At 41.0% G+C, this 16827-nt stretch overlaps 2 pseudogenes; one reads left to right on the forward strand and one right to left on the reverse strand.

Moving 5' to 3' along the window:
• Positions 1-13518: 13518 nt before the first annotated feature.
• On the reverse strand, positions 13519-14402 carry LOC130889926 (speckle-type POZ protein-like; annotated as a pseudogene).
• Positions 14403-15522: 1120 nt separating this feature from the next.
• LOC130889927 (nascent polypeptide-associated complex subunit alpha-like) lies at positions 15523-16248 on the forward strand (annotated as a pseudogene).
• The last annotated feature ends 579 nt before the right edge of the window (positions 16249-16827 follow it).

Genomic DNA, 16827 nt, shown 5'->3' on the forward strand with positions numbered 1-16827 from the left:
TAGTTCGATTTGATCTTTCTATGACTGCTTGACCTGTAGGATTGTAAGGTATACCTGTAACATGCTTGATATTGTAATAATCAAAAAACCGTTTCATTTTCCTAGAGACATGAGCAGGCCATTATCCGCTTTATTTGTGTAGGTATAACCATGATAGCCATGACTGTTAATAAATGAGTGATTACTGAATCAGCTTTTTTCTGAATTTAAAGCAGTTGCCCACTGAAAGCCTGAATTAGTGTCAATGGTGTGATGAACATATTTTAATTTGCCAAATTCTGCAAAGTGGAACACATCCATCTGCCAAATGTCATTCCTTTGAGTGCCTTTAGGATTAGCCCCTGCAGGCAGTGGCATTTGGTTATAGAAAGAACAATAGGGCAGTTCTTTACAATCTCCTTAGCTTGTTGCCATGTAATAGAAAACTCTTTCTTCAAACCTTTGCTATTAACATGATGTTTTTTATGAAATTCAGAAACTTGTAGCACACTACCAATCAATAATTGATCAATTTCTGCATTACCTTGTGCTAGAGGACATGACAAACCCGTATGGGATCGAATGTGCATTATATACATAGGGCAAAGCCTGTTCCTGATCAAATCTTGTACTTGGATAAACAATGAGGTTAGTTCTGTATCATCAGGTATAAATTCAGCAGTTTCAATATGTAAAATAACTCTTTCTGCATATTGTGAATCAGTAAATATATTAATAGGTTCTTTAAAATCCCTTAGCACCATAAGAATGGTATATAATTCTGCCTTCTGGACAGAATCATAAGGACTTTGTTCCACCTTACCCAAGTCTTCTGATTTGTAACCTGCCTTCCCTGATTTATTGGCATCAGTATAAAATGTAAGGGCTCCAGTTAGTGGAGCATCACAGATGATTCGAGGAAGGATCCAAGAAGTTCTCTTTATGAAGTTAAGCCTCTTGCTTTTTGGATAGTTGTTATTACTGTCTCCCAAAAAATTAGCACAAGCTCTTTGCCATGGTTCATTATCTTCCCATAATTTCTTTAGTTCATCAGCAGTGAAAGGCACTATAATTTCTGCTGGGTCTATGCCTGCTAATTGACGAAGTCTCAACTTGCCTTTTATAATTAACTCAGAGACTTTTTCCACATAAGTTTTCAGTTTCTTACTTGGTTGATGTGGTAAAAAGATCCATTCCAAGATAATATCATCTCTCTGCATTAAAATTCCTGTAGGAGAAATTTTTGATGGTAGTATGACGAGAATACAATCGAGCCCTGGATTCACCCTGTTCACATGTGCCTGTTATAATTTTTCCTCAATCATTGTCAGTTCCTTTTCTGCTTCAGCTGTTAATTCTGTTCAAATCTTTATCACCATCCATGATTTTGTTCAAATGAATTATTAGATCAGGTGTTATCCCAATAGCTGGTCGTAGACTAGAAATGTCTCCTCACAGTCTTTGAAAGTCATTAAGAGTCCATAGGCGATCTCTCCTAATTTGTGCCTTTTGTGTCTTAATTTTTTGCAAACCTATTTTATAACCTAAATAATTAACAGAATCTCCCTTCTGAATCTTTTCAGGAGCAATTTACAATCCCCATTTAGGTAAAAGTATCTTTAGTTCTTCAAACAGTCTGTTCAAGGTATCTACATTTGAATCACATAACAAAGTGTCGTCCATGTAAAGATATACTATCGATTTGGGAAATTTCTTGCGTATTATTTGCAATGGTTGATTCACAAAATATTGGCACAAGGAGGGGCTATTTAACATACCCTGGGGGAGGAAGGCCCAGTGGTACCTCCTCGAAGGTTGAGAATTGTTATAAGTAGGCACTGTGAAGGCAAATTTTTCTCTATCTTCTTTGTGTAAAGGTGTAGTAAAAAAAAAAAACAATCCTTTAAATCAATAACTATGAGAGGCCATCCTTTTTGCAATAAAGAGGGCAAAGAAATTCCAGATTGCAGAGGGCCCATAGGTTGAATAACCTTGTTGATAGCCCTGAGATCTGTCACCATTCTCCATTTACCTGATTTTTTCTTAACCACAAATACAGGAGAATTCCAAGGGCTGGTAGATTCTTCTATATGTCCAGCATCTAATTGCTCTGTTACCAGCTGTTCTAAAGCCTGTAACTTTTCCTCAGCTAAACGCCATTGCTTTGTCCATATTGGTTTCTCAGTCAACCATTTTAGAGGCAAGGCTGTTGGTATCTCTGAAGGGACATCAATTGCTTGCTCTTGTACAGCCCGAATGGCTGGTTTTCTCCATTTGTAATATCTTTTAATATTATTCTCAGAAATATAGGCTCTAGAAGTAGCAGGAATGTTAATTTGGGTATTCCATTGTTGTAATAGGTCACGACCCCATAAATTCATTGCAATATTGGCTACATATGGCCTTAATTTTCCTATTTGTCCCTCTGGCCCTATACATTCAACACATCTCGTGCTCCGCCTTACTCGAGATAGGGTTCCAATTCCCAGGAGCTGAACATTTACATTCTGAAGAGGCCAATACAGATGCCAAGATTCTGGGGTAATGATACTTACATCCACACCAGTGTCCAGCAGGCCAGTAATAAAAATGCCATTTACACACTCTCTCCGCTTTGGTCTTTGATCATTTATAGAAGTTTGCTAAAACACATGGAACTCATCTTTCTGATCATTATTGTTTGTAACAGTAGGCATAGGGCTTCCTAATTGTCCTGACGAGGCACGTTCTCTGCAGTAACTGGAAATGACTGAACCATGTTTGCCATGGGGGCCTGTGAGGCCCCCCCTCTCACATTTCCCATCTGTATCAGGTTGCCTTGTCTATCTCTTGTAGACCTGCATTCATTTTCCAGTGTCTGCCTTTCTCACATCTTCTACATAAACCTGAAGGCTGAGTCCTCCTATTCCTGTTATTTCTAGAAGATGCATCATTATTATTTCTAAAAATCCATTGTCTACCATTCCTTTTCATATGACCCATTTTGCCACAATTAAAACATTTGGTATTCTGGTGTCTCCTTTTACCATTGGAAATTGCTTCTTATACCCATGCTTCATGGCCACAGTCAAATGTATCAACATTCATTGTATGCAAGACACATTCTTCCAAGGGCGCTTATCTGAGCTTTAAAGGACCCAAGATCCTTTTGCATTCCACATTTGCATTTTCATAAGCCAAAGACTCAATCGTTATATGTCTTGCTTCTGGGTCAGATATCCCTATTTGTACAGCTTTAGTTAGTCTTTGTAAAAAGTCACTAAAGGGTTCTCTCTGACCCTGTTTAACTCTGACAATTGATTCCAATTTCTGTCCTGGGTCTTGTACCCTGTCCCAAGCCCTTACGGCTGCTGTAGTACATATGGAGAGTGTTTTCATCCAAATTAGCTTGTTCCTGAGGGTCAGAAACGAGCCCCTCACATAGAATTTGATCTAGGGAAATCTCAATTCCCTTTGCTCTTTCCTGCTGTTCTAAAAGTCTAGCCTCTTGCCTGAATAAGCATTTCCATTTCAATTGTGGTCCACTCTCAAGTACCGCAGAAGCTAACTGAAGCCAGTCAGAGGGCATGACTTTGTTTGTTGTGGCCCAAGATTTCAACATCTCTGTAACAAAGGAGGTGTGCATCCCAAAAGTCATCACAGCCTGTTTAATTTCTTTAAGATCATTCATACGGACAGGCTCCCATGTATCTTCCTTGATGACCCTAGGGTTTCTGGAACCAATCACTTTCTCTGTTGTTATTACTGGAAAGGCAGGTAGAGCTGTAGGTTGAGCTTTGTGGGAATTGTCCCAGAGAGATTTACCCACAGATGGAGTTAAAATTTGCCTTTCTACCCCTAGCTCCTCTTCATCAGAATTTAGAAATTCTTCAATCTTTTCAGTTCTATTCACCATTGCCTTCTGCAATGTCTGAATCTCCTGTCCAGAATTATGTTCCAAAGCCTTCATTGAGGATTCTAAAGTATGAAGTTTGTCCATTAGAGAAAACATCTCATCTTTGGACAGAATTTTCATGGCATAAACCGTGCCTTCTTGAATTGACAATCTTTCCGCCAATCTGTCACAGGCTTTAGACAAAATCCGATTGTCACATTCAGTAGTTTTGATTGTCTCAGTTAATGTTTCAGTTCCTACAGAAAGGGACTGAAGCTTACGATTCAAATCAGCTCTTCCCTCTTCCATAGTAATGAATTTCTCCTTAATGTCAACCGTTAATGTTTCAGTTCCTACAGAAAGTGACCGAAGCTTACGATCCAAACCAGCTGTTCCCTCTTCCATAGTAATGAATTTCTCCATAATATCAGCCTGTACCTTTGCTAAATTTTGCTCAGTTGATCGAGTCATGTTAAACAAAGATCTGTTCTCTTCCTGGAGAACTTCAAACTGATTCTTAAGAAGATTGTTGTCATTCTCAATTGTTTTTAAGCATTCAACCTCTGCCTTAAGAAGCCTGGATTCGTCTCATAAAGATTTTATCATATTTCTATTATCAAACCATGTAGTACCAAGGAAGACTACGAATCCCAGAAAAATCCATAATGTTGGGTGACAGACACCTCTTGTAAAATCTCCCACATGGTACAATCTAAAAGGCTGTTAAAATCTTGAATGGTAACGTTTTCAGACATTTTCAATCAAATCAGTATTTAAAGAAATTTTTTTTTACCTGTAATGACCGGTTCCTGCCAATGGTGGTGAAAGAAATGCACCTGAGTCGACGTGGCCGAAGTCAGAGCCAGTCTGAAACAATTCACTCACAGCTGAAAGTTATTGTTCTGCCTGAGGAGTTAGAGTGGTCGCAGAAGCGGTCCCTTTGTATCAGACCAAATCTGCTGCTGGGGGCTTAGGCTTGCAAACAAGGAACCGCCCTAACGCTGCAAAAAAGCGCAGGCCCCTGAGCTTCCATTAATTCAGAAAGGGAGGGGCGAATGTGCTCCGGTGAGTAGGTCTGGGGCAGAATGAGCCCCGTCTGACTTGGCACTGGGGCCCGAGTCACAAACTAAAAAACAGCGGGGGGGCAAACAACGGGGCGACTGGCAGCAGGCCGGGGACTTGCTGTGATTTTAGAACCCAGGCAGAGGGCTACGAGATTGGGGCGTGTAGCTCTCTCAAACTAAAGTTCAAGACTACGTCCCAAGCTGCTCGGGGTGCGGCACAAAAGCCCGATGTGGGGCGCCAAGTGTACCGGCGTAAACGAAAGGCAGATGGAAATTATAATAAAATATTCAGCTTTAATTAGGGAAAGACTCACAGAACCGAAGTTCCAGCAGAGAACAGGAAAGCAGAAGAAGGGGCGGCTGGGAGCACGCCCGCAATCTTTATAAGTAACAAATATCTTACTGAAAAATCCATTTTCAGTAAGAAAATAACAGTAAAAATCTAGCAGTCCTCCAATATACAAATGAGAGACAGACTGGGAAAGAAATCAGAGAAAAAATTTCAGAATAGCTGCTAATAATCTAAACAATCTTGGGAGTAACTAATAAAGCAAATGAAAAGTTTGTATGATAAAAATTTCATTTGTTTGAGGAAGAAATTGAAGAAGACATCAGAAAATGGAAAGATCTCCCATGCTCATGGATAAGTGGGATTAAGATCTAAAAATGTGCATTCTATAAGAGCAATCTACAGATTCAATGCACTTTGCTTCAATGTTCGACATAATTCTTCACATATTTCTTAAAGTCCATTCACATCTTCATATGGAAATACAAAAGGCATTGTATGTCTAAAGCATTCCTGAACACTAAAAGAACCTTTGTAGTGGTATGGGAAGTCCTTCTGTATACGTGTTGCTTTTATTGGTTAACGAACAAAGCCGCTTTCAGCCAATGTTTTAGCACTGTAACACCAGGCAGGAAATTCAAACAGAGATGTAGAGAGAGAGGAGGCAGAGTCAGAGAGAACTGATATAGCTGCTACATGAGGCAGATGCCTCTACCAGAGCCCACCAAAACTTTACCGGTAGGCCATGACCTCACAGTGATACACATATTAATGGAGATGGGTTAGTTTAGGATATAGAAGCTAGCTAGAAATACACTTAAGCTATTGGGCAAACCGTATTGCAAATAATATACTTTTTCTGTGTGATTATTTTGGGTCTGAGCAACCAGGAACATACAAGCAGGTTCCACCAACACTATAGATATTACCATTTCTGATTTCAGATTTTACTTTAATGATATGGGATTTCCCTCTGTATGCCATGAGTACCACTGGTGAATAAAGAAACTGCCAGAGCCTGTTGATAGGGCAGAACTTAGATAGGTGAGGAAAACTAAACTGAATGCTGGGAGAAAGGAGGCAGAGTCAGGGAGAAGCCATGTAGCCCTGATAGGGACAGATACTGGTATCTTTACCTAGTAAGCCACAGCCACGTGGTGATGCACAGATTACTAGAAATGGGTTAAATTAAGATGTAAGAGTTAGCCAATAAGAAGCTATAGCTAATGACCGAGGAGTGATTGAATTAATATAATTTCTGTGTGATTATTTCAGGGCTGAGCAGCCAGGAACCAACAAGCAGCCTGCTGCAACAAGTTGGCACCCACCTGGACAACTAAAGTCCACTTAAAACCCAAGAGGGCTTGAAAAGGAATTCTAGACACTACAAAACAAAGTTTAGCCACTTTTTTTTTCCTGAATGGCTTTGCTTGCTGGCATCATGAAGCAGTTCCTTTAAGAGAGGTTTTCCTGACTCAGCAGTAGAAGATAAAAGCGTGGCTTTGAATGCCGGCTTTCTAGGCCATGCTGCCAGCAGAACACTGACTCTTTCAGGAGGCTGAACATTTAAACGGGGTTTGTTAACAGAGTGCTACAACTTGCTTAATGGCAACATAGACTGGCTGTGTGCCTAAAAGTGAAGCTGTGAGCATGGCTCTCAGAGGCAGCAAACAGCTCCGCCATGCTAGACGAGCTGGGGCAAGCAGGCAGTTCTGTATTTTCCCTAACAATGGTACCACTTAAGTTCATGAGAAGGGCTTAGCATTTTAAGCAGCATTTCTGGTCAGAAAATAATTAGAAATACACAATAAAGACAAATTCAGATGAAAAAGACCTCTAGATGAGACACAGTTTGTTTAAAAGTCCTTCTCTTGCCTAGACTTCTTGATTATTTGGACATGAAGAACCCAAAGAAAAATGACTTGCCTAAAGGTGAGATTGTCCTTATGGGTTTCTCCTTCATGAAAGGGTCTGCTAGACTTCTGCAGGACACAGAAATACGTGAGAGACAATTTGCCAATATAGGTAGAACTGTCTTTGAAATTTCCTACTACATGGAAAAATCTGTTAGATACGTTGATCCTGCAGACCGAAAATGGATGCTCTAATAGTACAGATGGTCTTTGGGAGACTGTCCAGGCAGCACGATGTCTCTGTCAATCCTAGAGTTTTGGAAGCTGCTTACAATGCACTTCTTGTTTACTTGGATAATATTACATCCTTCTGGAGTCTTTGGTGGAATTGAAGAATAGATAGTAATAATATGGTTTTCCTTAGTTATGAGAAAAGATAAATATTGTAACTGTAATTACTGCTTGATACCTTTTTTTTATTATATGAAGTTTTACTTTTCAAAGTTGAAACCTTCTTTTTTATTTAAACAGAAAAGGGAAGATAATATGGAATCCCCCTCTTTATGCTGTGAATACCATTTGTGAATAAAGAAACTCCTTTGGCCTGTTGAAAGGGCAGAACTTAGATAGGTGAGGAAAACTAAACTGAATGCTGGGAGAAAGGAGGCAGAGTCAGGGAGAAGCCATGTAGCCCTGATTGAGAAAGATGCTGGGAAATTTACCTGGTAAGCCACAGCCATGTAGCAATACAGATTACTAGAAATGGGTTAAATTAAGATGTAGGAGTTAGCCCATAAGAAGCTAGAGCTAATAGGCCAAGCTGTTATTTAATAAATATAGTTTCTGCGTGGTTATTTTGGGGCTGAGTAGCTAGGAACAAACAAGCAGCCTCCTATAACACATGATCTCTTTCTTTATGGAAGATGAACTCCAGTGAGCCAACTCCAATTATAACGGCTTTTTTGGTTCCCAACTAGATCACACCAGATTAACTAAAATTCTATACTGGAAGCCAGAACTGTGACAGATGTTTTACTTAAGTTGAAGTAGGTAGAGTCACTTCAAATATAGACTTTGGAGATAGAAAGACACAAACATTTGATCCAGATTTTCAGGCCTAATGTCATGCACCTTTCATCCAGATCTTGAGCCTGGTAGAGACACTGAAAATTGGGCCACACCTTCCGCCGGAAGCCTAGAAAGGACATGGAAGAAGGAAGCTCTTGATCTCTGCTGCTTACCCTCATCTTGCATCAAGTCCATTCCTTCACTGTTATTAGAAAATTCTCCTTTGGAATATCTGTCTTTATTGAAGACCAGGCAACATGTCTAACCTCCTAGACTAAGTGTGTACTGGATTGTTGGACTTGACTTCACAGCTAGTCATTGGTGGATGTCTTACTGTCAGGACTGCAACACTAAATAATTCCAATAAATCCCCTTTATTCAAACAAAGAGAGATTCACTGCATATGTTCTATTACTATAGAGAACCCTAGAGCAATATTTTTAGGTAAGAGTGTATAAAATGTTCCAAACATTTAAAAGTAATGTATAATTGCCAAAACTAGTTGACTATTCTCAAAACTAGTTACCTATGATTCAATCAAAAAAAAAACCAATTGAATGATTTAATAATCCCGCGTAGTAGCCTTGACTGTCTTCTATAAAACTAATACTAAAATCTGTAGTGAAAATTTCAAGAAATACAGTTGCTGCTACATAGAAGAGGTAACAGATAAGAAACATAAACTAAAAATCTATACCCTGTTTCTTATTGTATTTCATGGGGTGAAGAGAAAACAAATCCTAGTTCTTCATTTGGGATCCAGTTTAACCTTTAAACCACCTCCAGGAGAAATGTCAGAGGGCAGGACAGCCCAGAGCTGGGACTACACATTAATACTGTCCAGAATTTATCCTACAGGTGGACCACTAGCAACTTCCTTTTTTTTTCTGGAGGAAATGTGGGACAGCATTAGGAGCCTGACTTTCTCAACAGAGGCAATGACAAATGGTGTCTAAGAGTACACTCCAACAGGGTCAAGGAGGAAAGCACAGATTACCTGTCAGTTTACCTAGTATTGCTCAGCTGTTCAAAGAATCACATTTGGGCAAAGTTCCAGTTCTGGATTGCAAGCACTTAAGAAGAAAACACAAAGTGTGAGGAGCCCAAGAGTATTCAGTTTCCTGTCAGATTACAACCTGCGGTTCAAAAGGTTCATTCCTCAAGATTTCATCTTGTCCCATGCATATCAGATTCTCCCTGCAGATGAGTTCACCCTCCTCTGTAAGGTGAGCATTGTCAAAGATTCATTCAAGATCTCTAACCAGAAAATGAAGCAAACGTTCCAGGTTGCCAGGTCCACATTGGCAGCTGAGCTAGGGGAGTTGTGAGAGAATTTCTGCTTCACAGACTGCTGCTTGAAGGCACCTGGATAGGAATTCTGGACTCTCAAGGACATCTTAACAGCTTGTTCTTCAATTTCACAGCTATGTTTGAACAATACATGGAGGAGAGCAAAAAGAACTTCATTGACATCCTTGACACTGAGTAGCAATTCTTCAAGGCAATGATGGACTTCATTTACACTGGGAAGGAACCAGATCTCCACAGTGTGACAGACGCTGTGCTGGCATCTGCTGACAAGCATGGCTTGGAGCGTTTGAAGGTAATGTGTGAGAGTGCCCTCTGCAAGGACCTCTCTTGGAGAATGCTGCCCACACTCCTCCTGGCTTACAATCACAGCATGGCCAGCTGAAAACTCAGACAATGAATTTCATTACACCCCATGCTTCCAAGGTGTCTGAGACCTTGAGTTGGAGGACAATGATGAACTCATGCCCCACTTGGGGGCTGAAGCATACAGCTCGCCAGCTTCTGCACAGGATTCTTTTCTGGAATCCTTTCTCAAATACCTGAAGCAATTCTTTTTTTTTAAATTTAATTTTATTTTTTTTTATTGAAAAAAAAATTTTCCACCTCCTCCCCGCCTCCCATTTGTAGGTCTCTGTCTCTATCTCCATCCATTGCCAGACAAGGTTCTATGGTGATATTCAAGATAGTCTTCAGTGTGACTATGGGACAAGGCCAGTTCAGGCAACCTCTCCTCTACTGCCCAAGGACCTAGCTGGAGACATCCCCATGGACACCTGGGAACCCCTCTAGAGCCAAGTCTCTTGTCAAACTTAAAATGGCTACCTTATTAAGATATCTTCTTCCCTGCTCCCATAACCGCCCTTCCTCCATCTCAACCATCCCACTCCTCCAAGCTCTCCCCAATCCTTCCCTTTCTGCTTCTCTATCTCCCTCTGCCCTCCCCCAACCATATTTCTACCCCAATTCCCATGCTCCCAACTTTTACCTGGCGATCTTGTCTGCTTCCAATTTCTAAGAGGATCTATATATGTTTTTCTTTGGGTTCACCTTATTATTTAGCTCCTGTAGGATGGCAAACTAAACAATGTCCTTGGTTTATGGCTAGAGTCCACTAATGAGTGAGTACATACCATATTCATCTTTTTGGGTCGGGGTTATCTCATTCAGGATGGTGTTTCCTGTTTCCATCCATTTGCATGCAAAATTCAAGATATCATTGTTTTTACTGCTGAGTAGTATTCTAATGCGTATATGTTCCACACTTTCTTTATCTATTCTTCCATTGAGGGGCATCTAGGTTGTTTCCAGGTTCTGGCTATTACAAATAATGCTGCTATGAACATAGTTGAACAAATGCTTTTGTCTGAGGTTTTTAGTCCTGCCCGGTTCCCACAATTGTTAAGTCCCAAGGAAATCACACACAGGTCTACATTAATTATAAATTAGCGCAGACTTCTTATTAACTCTTATTACTTACATTAGTCCATTATTCTAGTATATGTTAGCCACATAGTTCGGTACCTCTTTCAGCGAGGTAGTCACATCTTGCTTCTTCTGTGTCTGAGCCAGAACTGAGTCCTCTTCTCAGAATTCTCCTGTTCTCCTTGACTCCTCTCTACTTCCTGTCTGGTTGTCCTGTCTATACTTCTTGCCTGGCAACTGTCGAATCAGCGTTTATTTAAAATGTAACTGACAGAGTACAGACCATGTTCCCACACCACTGGTGTGTCTGTACCTTTTGTCCTCTGCCTGCATTAGGCTGCTGCTGTCTCCCATCATCTTTAGATACTGTACTGTGTGGGACCATGTATATCCCTAAAGGATATCCTGACCAACACCCATCATCTTTCTTACCTCTATTTGGAGAAGCAATCCAATTTCTTCTTGGTAAATTACCTCTCCTAACACTGTCAATTTTTTCTTAGCCTGTTGGCTTAAGGACACCTGAAGCCTAAAGTGACCTGGGAGAAGTCTGAGTTCCAGATTAACAGAATATTTGTTATGGCTCCAGTCAGGAGCACTGATTGCCTCCACACCATCAATAAGGAATCAACATTTCCAGGCCATCAAAAATTAAGAACATGGGAACAGCAAGCAATTTCCCCTAGGCAATCACTGGGGTTGATAGTAAGTGGAAACATTTCTTTCCCACCACTTAATTCCTGGACCCTTGAATCTGAGATATAGAGAATCATATCATATTTTGGACTCTGATTCAAAGCATATACTGCTTGCTGGAGAATCCTGTCCCAGTATTCTAGGCTGATGCCCCTTTATTGGCTCCATAACTGTGTCTTCAAAAGGGTCATTCCATTTTTCTGTCATGACAAATGATTTAAGAAGTTGATGAACATGGTAAGACCAGTGGATTCCGTGATTGTGGGTCCCTGCTATACACCTCTGCTGTGAATTTAGTTCCAAGGTCAGAAGTCATATTGTCTGGAATACCATGATGGAAGACCGGGTAGTTTTGATAAAATTATTACATTCAGGAAAGGCAAATCCGTAACTAGATTAAACATTTACTCCAATAAGGACAAAGTGTTGTGCCTTCTAAAGAGAAAATGGTTCAATCTAGTCATTCTGTTGCCAAACTGTTGGCTGGTCAGGCCAAGGAAACAGTGACATATCTGAATTTCTGTGTTGTCTGGGCTATTGGCTGAAATGCCATTCAGCAACAGCGGTAAAAGGTCAGGCTTGAGAAGTACATATCCATGGTTTTGATCTCATGGACACCCCACATCTCAGTTACTTTGGCTGCTTTGATCCTGGGCACATCGAGCAATCATCGAGATGAATTGTTAAAGAATCTCACTGTGCACGGAATGGGTCATCCTATCTCCTTGATTATTGGACTCCTCCACTGCTGAAGGCACCTTGTGATGGACATTAACAGGAGACACAAGGATCTTCACGTTCTTTGTTCCTTAGCATATCTGTCCATATACTTCTTTCTCAAATGCCTTTCAGATTTTTTCCCTTTTTCTTTTTTTTTTCCTTTTTCTTTTTCTTATCTTTCACTCATACAATACATCCTGACCATAGTCTCCCCTCCCTCCACTCCATCCAGATGTACAGCTTCTCTATTTCCCTTCGGAAAGCACAGGCCTCCTGGGGATCTCAACAGAACACATCATAATGAGATGCAATAGGAGTAGGCACAAACCCTCGTATCAAGGCTGAAGCAGATAACCCAGAAGAAAGCAAATATTCCTTGGATGAGACAAACAAGTTAGAGTTTTCCTACACTCCTTCTGTTAGCAGTCCCACAAAATCCCCTCAGCAAAAAACAACAGCGTGTATAGCAGGCTCTTCAGTCTCTGTGGGTCCCTATGATCCCACTTAGTTGATTCTGTGGGCCCTGTTCTCCTGCTATCATTGATCCCTCATACAATCCTGCCTTCCCCTCTTCCTTAAGGTTCCCTGAGCTCTGCCTAATATTTGACTGTGGAACTCAGTGTCTGCTCCCATCAGCTGATGAAGAAAACCTAACTGATGATGATTGGACAGGGATAGCAATTTCAATAGGTATCATTTCATTGAACCTTTGTATGTATGAGACCATGAGGACCCTGCACAAACTTCAACAGCTGAGAAGAGCTGGTAGGGTAATGGACGCCTTTGAACAGAAACACCACGAGAATTCACAAAGCAGATTTTATTATTTTATCTATTTAATATTTTATTGATGTCAGATTTTATTTTTGCTCTGAGCCCTTGATCATATATTTTCTTCAGTTCAATCCAGACAAGTCTATCAAAAGAAACTTTATTTGGATGTGCTTGAGGCCTTAAATAAACTGAATCTCAGTAGCTAAGTATTGGACAAAAGTCGAACCACTACAGCAACAGGGTCCAGGTTGCTCTGATAATACCAGATCCAGTACTGCCCCTCCCCCAGCCTGACAGTCAATAAATTTATAGTTGTCTTAAAGGCTGTTCCATCAGGATGTCTTTTCCCAGATTCACTGTAAATACTCTACATATCCCATAGTCTACCCATGCGTCATTGGGAACAATGTTGACTACTGATTCTGGGATACATGTGAAGGTCACAGCTGACAGGGTACTAGAATTTCTTCAGGCTTTGAGAACAGGCTCCAGAGCAGAGCAGGAAGGAGAAGCCAGGGCACTGTATGTTTCAGCCACCAGGTAGGGGTATGAATCTACCATTATCTTCCAGCTTGAGGTCTCAGAAACCTCTGAAGCATGAGCTATAATGAAACCCAGTACCTGGATTTACAGTTGATCTGGATCACTTTAGAGATCAGCCAGTAAGAGAGTGTGGGCAGCATTCTACACAGAAAGTACTATGTAGAGAGCCCTCTCACACACGACCTTCAAACTCTCCAGACCATACTTGGCAGCAGCTGACAGCACAGCATCTGCCATGCTGTGGAAGTCTGGTTCCTTCTGATTATAAATGAAGCCCATCATTGCCTTGAAGACTTGTGGCTCAGGTCAATGGTCTAAACACGGTTCTTTCTGTTCTCCTCCATGTCATATTAAAACACGGTTTTGAAAACTGGAGAGCAAGCTGTTAAGATGACCATGTGAGTCTGGAATTCCTGGTCAGCTACCACTAGGCTGTAGTCTGTGAACTGGGAATTCTCCCAGAGCTTTCCTAGCTCATTGGACAGTGTGCACCTTGGAACCTTGATCTCTGACTGTGTGCTTCCCTCAAAGATTCTGTAGGAGTCTCGGATCAGAATCCCTATGCAGAGGAGAGTGAGCTCACCTTCAGAGAGAAGCCAATATGCATGGTGAACAGAAAATCTTGAAGGATGAACATTTTGTAACCCCTTTCGTAACCTGGAAGGAACCTGAAAGATTTTAGCCTTGGCACAATTTCACTAATTTCTCCTTCAGAGTTGATGATCCAAAACTCGAATTATGTCATAATGGAACTTTTGGAGAGCTGAGCAACTCTAGGTTAACTGACAGGTAATCTGAGCTTTCTTCATCGAAACCTTTTGGGTAAACTCTCAAACACCATTTGTCATTACCTCCTGTTGAGAAAGTTGGGCTTCTAATGCTCTCCTAAATTTCCTCCAGAATAAAACAGAAGTTGTGAATGGTCCACCTGCAAATGAAATTCTGGATGTTGAACATTTTGTAGTCTCAGCTCTGGGGTGTGGCATCCTGTGACATTTCTCCGGAGGCAGTTTGAAGGATAAAATGAATTCAAATGAAGAACTAGAATTTGTTTTTTCGTCTCTCTGTGGTCAACAATAATAGCCACAATACATATTTTTAGTTTCTGTTTCTTCTGGGTTCTCTCTTCCATAAGGCTAAAACTTTGAGTCTCTGAAATTATCCAAATTACAATGCTACTTTCAGAGTAGGTAGTCTAGAATACTAGGGGCTGTTATATCACTTCATTGTTTTCAAAACTGGCTCTTAGGTCAATTGGTAGCATATTTGGATAACCATATACTACTTTTGATAATTTGGGAAATTTCATCCACTCATATCAAAAATGCTGTATGAACATTCCCCAAGTACCTGAATACCGAATAACTCTCTTTTTGTATGAACAATGGGATTTATTAAAAAGAGTTAGGGCTGTAGTTCTGCTAATCCCATGCTATGGGAGAATGCTCTTGTACACTCTATGGATTTGTCACGTGTTTTAGTTTAATAAAACGCTGATTAACCAATAGCCAGGCAGGAAGTCTAGGCAGGGCAATCAGACTAGGATAATTCTGGGAAGAGAAAATGCAGAGATGGAGTCACCAGCCAGACACAGAGGAAGCAAGATGAGAATGCCTTATTGAGGTAAGGTACCAAGCCACATGGCTAAACATGGATAAAAATTACGGGTTAATTTAACTTGTAAGAGATAGTAATAAGCCAGAGCAATAGGCAAAACAATTTATAATTAACATAAGCCTCTGATTGTTTCTTTGAGACTGAATGACTGCAGAACCAGGAAAGACAGAAATGTCTGTCTACAAATGGCACTCAAACATTTGCCAAGAATTTCCACATAAAGCTTGAGAAAGCATTAAAACAAAGATGATTCTAGACGCTCTGGTTTGCTCTCTTTCCACCGCCATCTTAGTTCCACATCCTCTACACAAAATGCCTGATGAAGCCACAGAAACCGTCCCTGCCACAGAACAGGAGCTGCCACAGTCCCAGGCTGAGACAGGGTCGGGAACAGAATCTGACAGCTATGAATCAGTACCAGAGCTCAGGAGCAAGACTCCACACAGACAAGCCCAGCTGGCGGCGGCAGCTGAAATCAATGAAGAAGCAGTCAGTAAAGCAAAGCAGGGCCAGAGTGAAAAAAAGCACAGAGGGCTATGCCAAACTGGGTCTTTGACAGGTTTCAGGGGTTACTAGAGTCACTATCCAGGAATCTAAAACTATCCTCTTAGTCATTACCAAACCAGATGTCTACAAGAGCCCAGCTTCAGACACCGACCTCGTATTTGGGGAAGCCAAGATTGAAGATTTGTCTCAGCAAGCATAGTTAGCAGCTGCTGAGAAGTTCAAAAGTTCAAGGTGAAGCTGTTTCAAACATTCAAGCAAATACTCAGATTCAGACAGTACAAGAGGAGAGTGAGGAGGAGGAGGTCGAGGAGGTTGACGAAGCAGGTGTGGAAGTTAAGGACATAGAATTGGTCATGTCACGGGCAAATGTGCCCAGAGCAAAGGCAGTGACACCTGAGAAACAACAGTAATGATATCGTGAATGCTATTATGAAATTAACAATGCAACTATTTGACAGCGAGGTCACCCCCTACCCTCTTCCCCTTTTTTGGTGTTTCAAAGGTGGAACTACAGCTTGGTTTCAAATTTGAACTGTTTCTATCACTAATAAAATTATGGCTTCTGGTTGGATGAAAGAAAATGAATCTAGACAGACAGGAACAGGATCAAGCACAGCTTGTAGGCAACCATCACTACTCCAGCAGGCTCTTTTTGCTGGTGGTATGCAGAAGTATGCCCCTTTAGGAGAGGCTGCCTGACTCAGTGGTATTCACAGAGCCTCACAGCTCTTTTAAGAGGCTCCTCCACCAAACACTGAAGTGGCCCATGCAGCCATCAACAGGTTTCTTGGTGGTGGAATGGACCTGAAACTTCACAGAGTTGTGGCAATAAAACTGGTTCCTGCCAGTACCTCCACCATGAAGTTAGACTCTCAAATGGCTAAGGAATGGGGTGGAGCCAGCTACCAAAGTTGCAGCTCTACGGTAGGCATATCACTTAGCAGATTAAAGACGTGTGTATGCAGAAAAAGATCAGGATATACAGACAAGACAGACTTAAGACAAAAACCCTCTAAGTGACTACAGTGTGTTTAAAAATATATGTACACTTGGGAGAGAAAAAAAATGGATAGAGAATAACTTTCAAAAATAGAGTAGTCCAGTGTGGTG

Source organism: Chionomys nivalis, chromosome 18 (genome assembly GCF_950005125.1).
Source record: "Chionomys nivalis chromosome 18, mChiNiv1.1, whole genome shotgun sequence".
Classification (NCBI taxonomy): Eukaryota; Metazoa; Chordata; class Mammalia; order Rodentia; family Cricetidae; genus Chionomys; species Chionomys nivalis.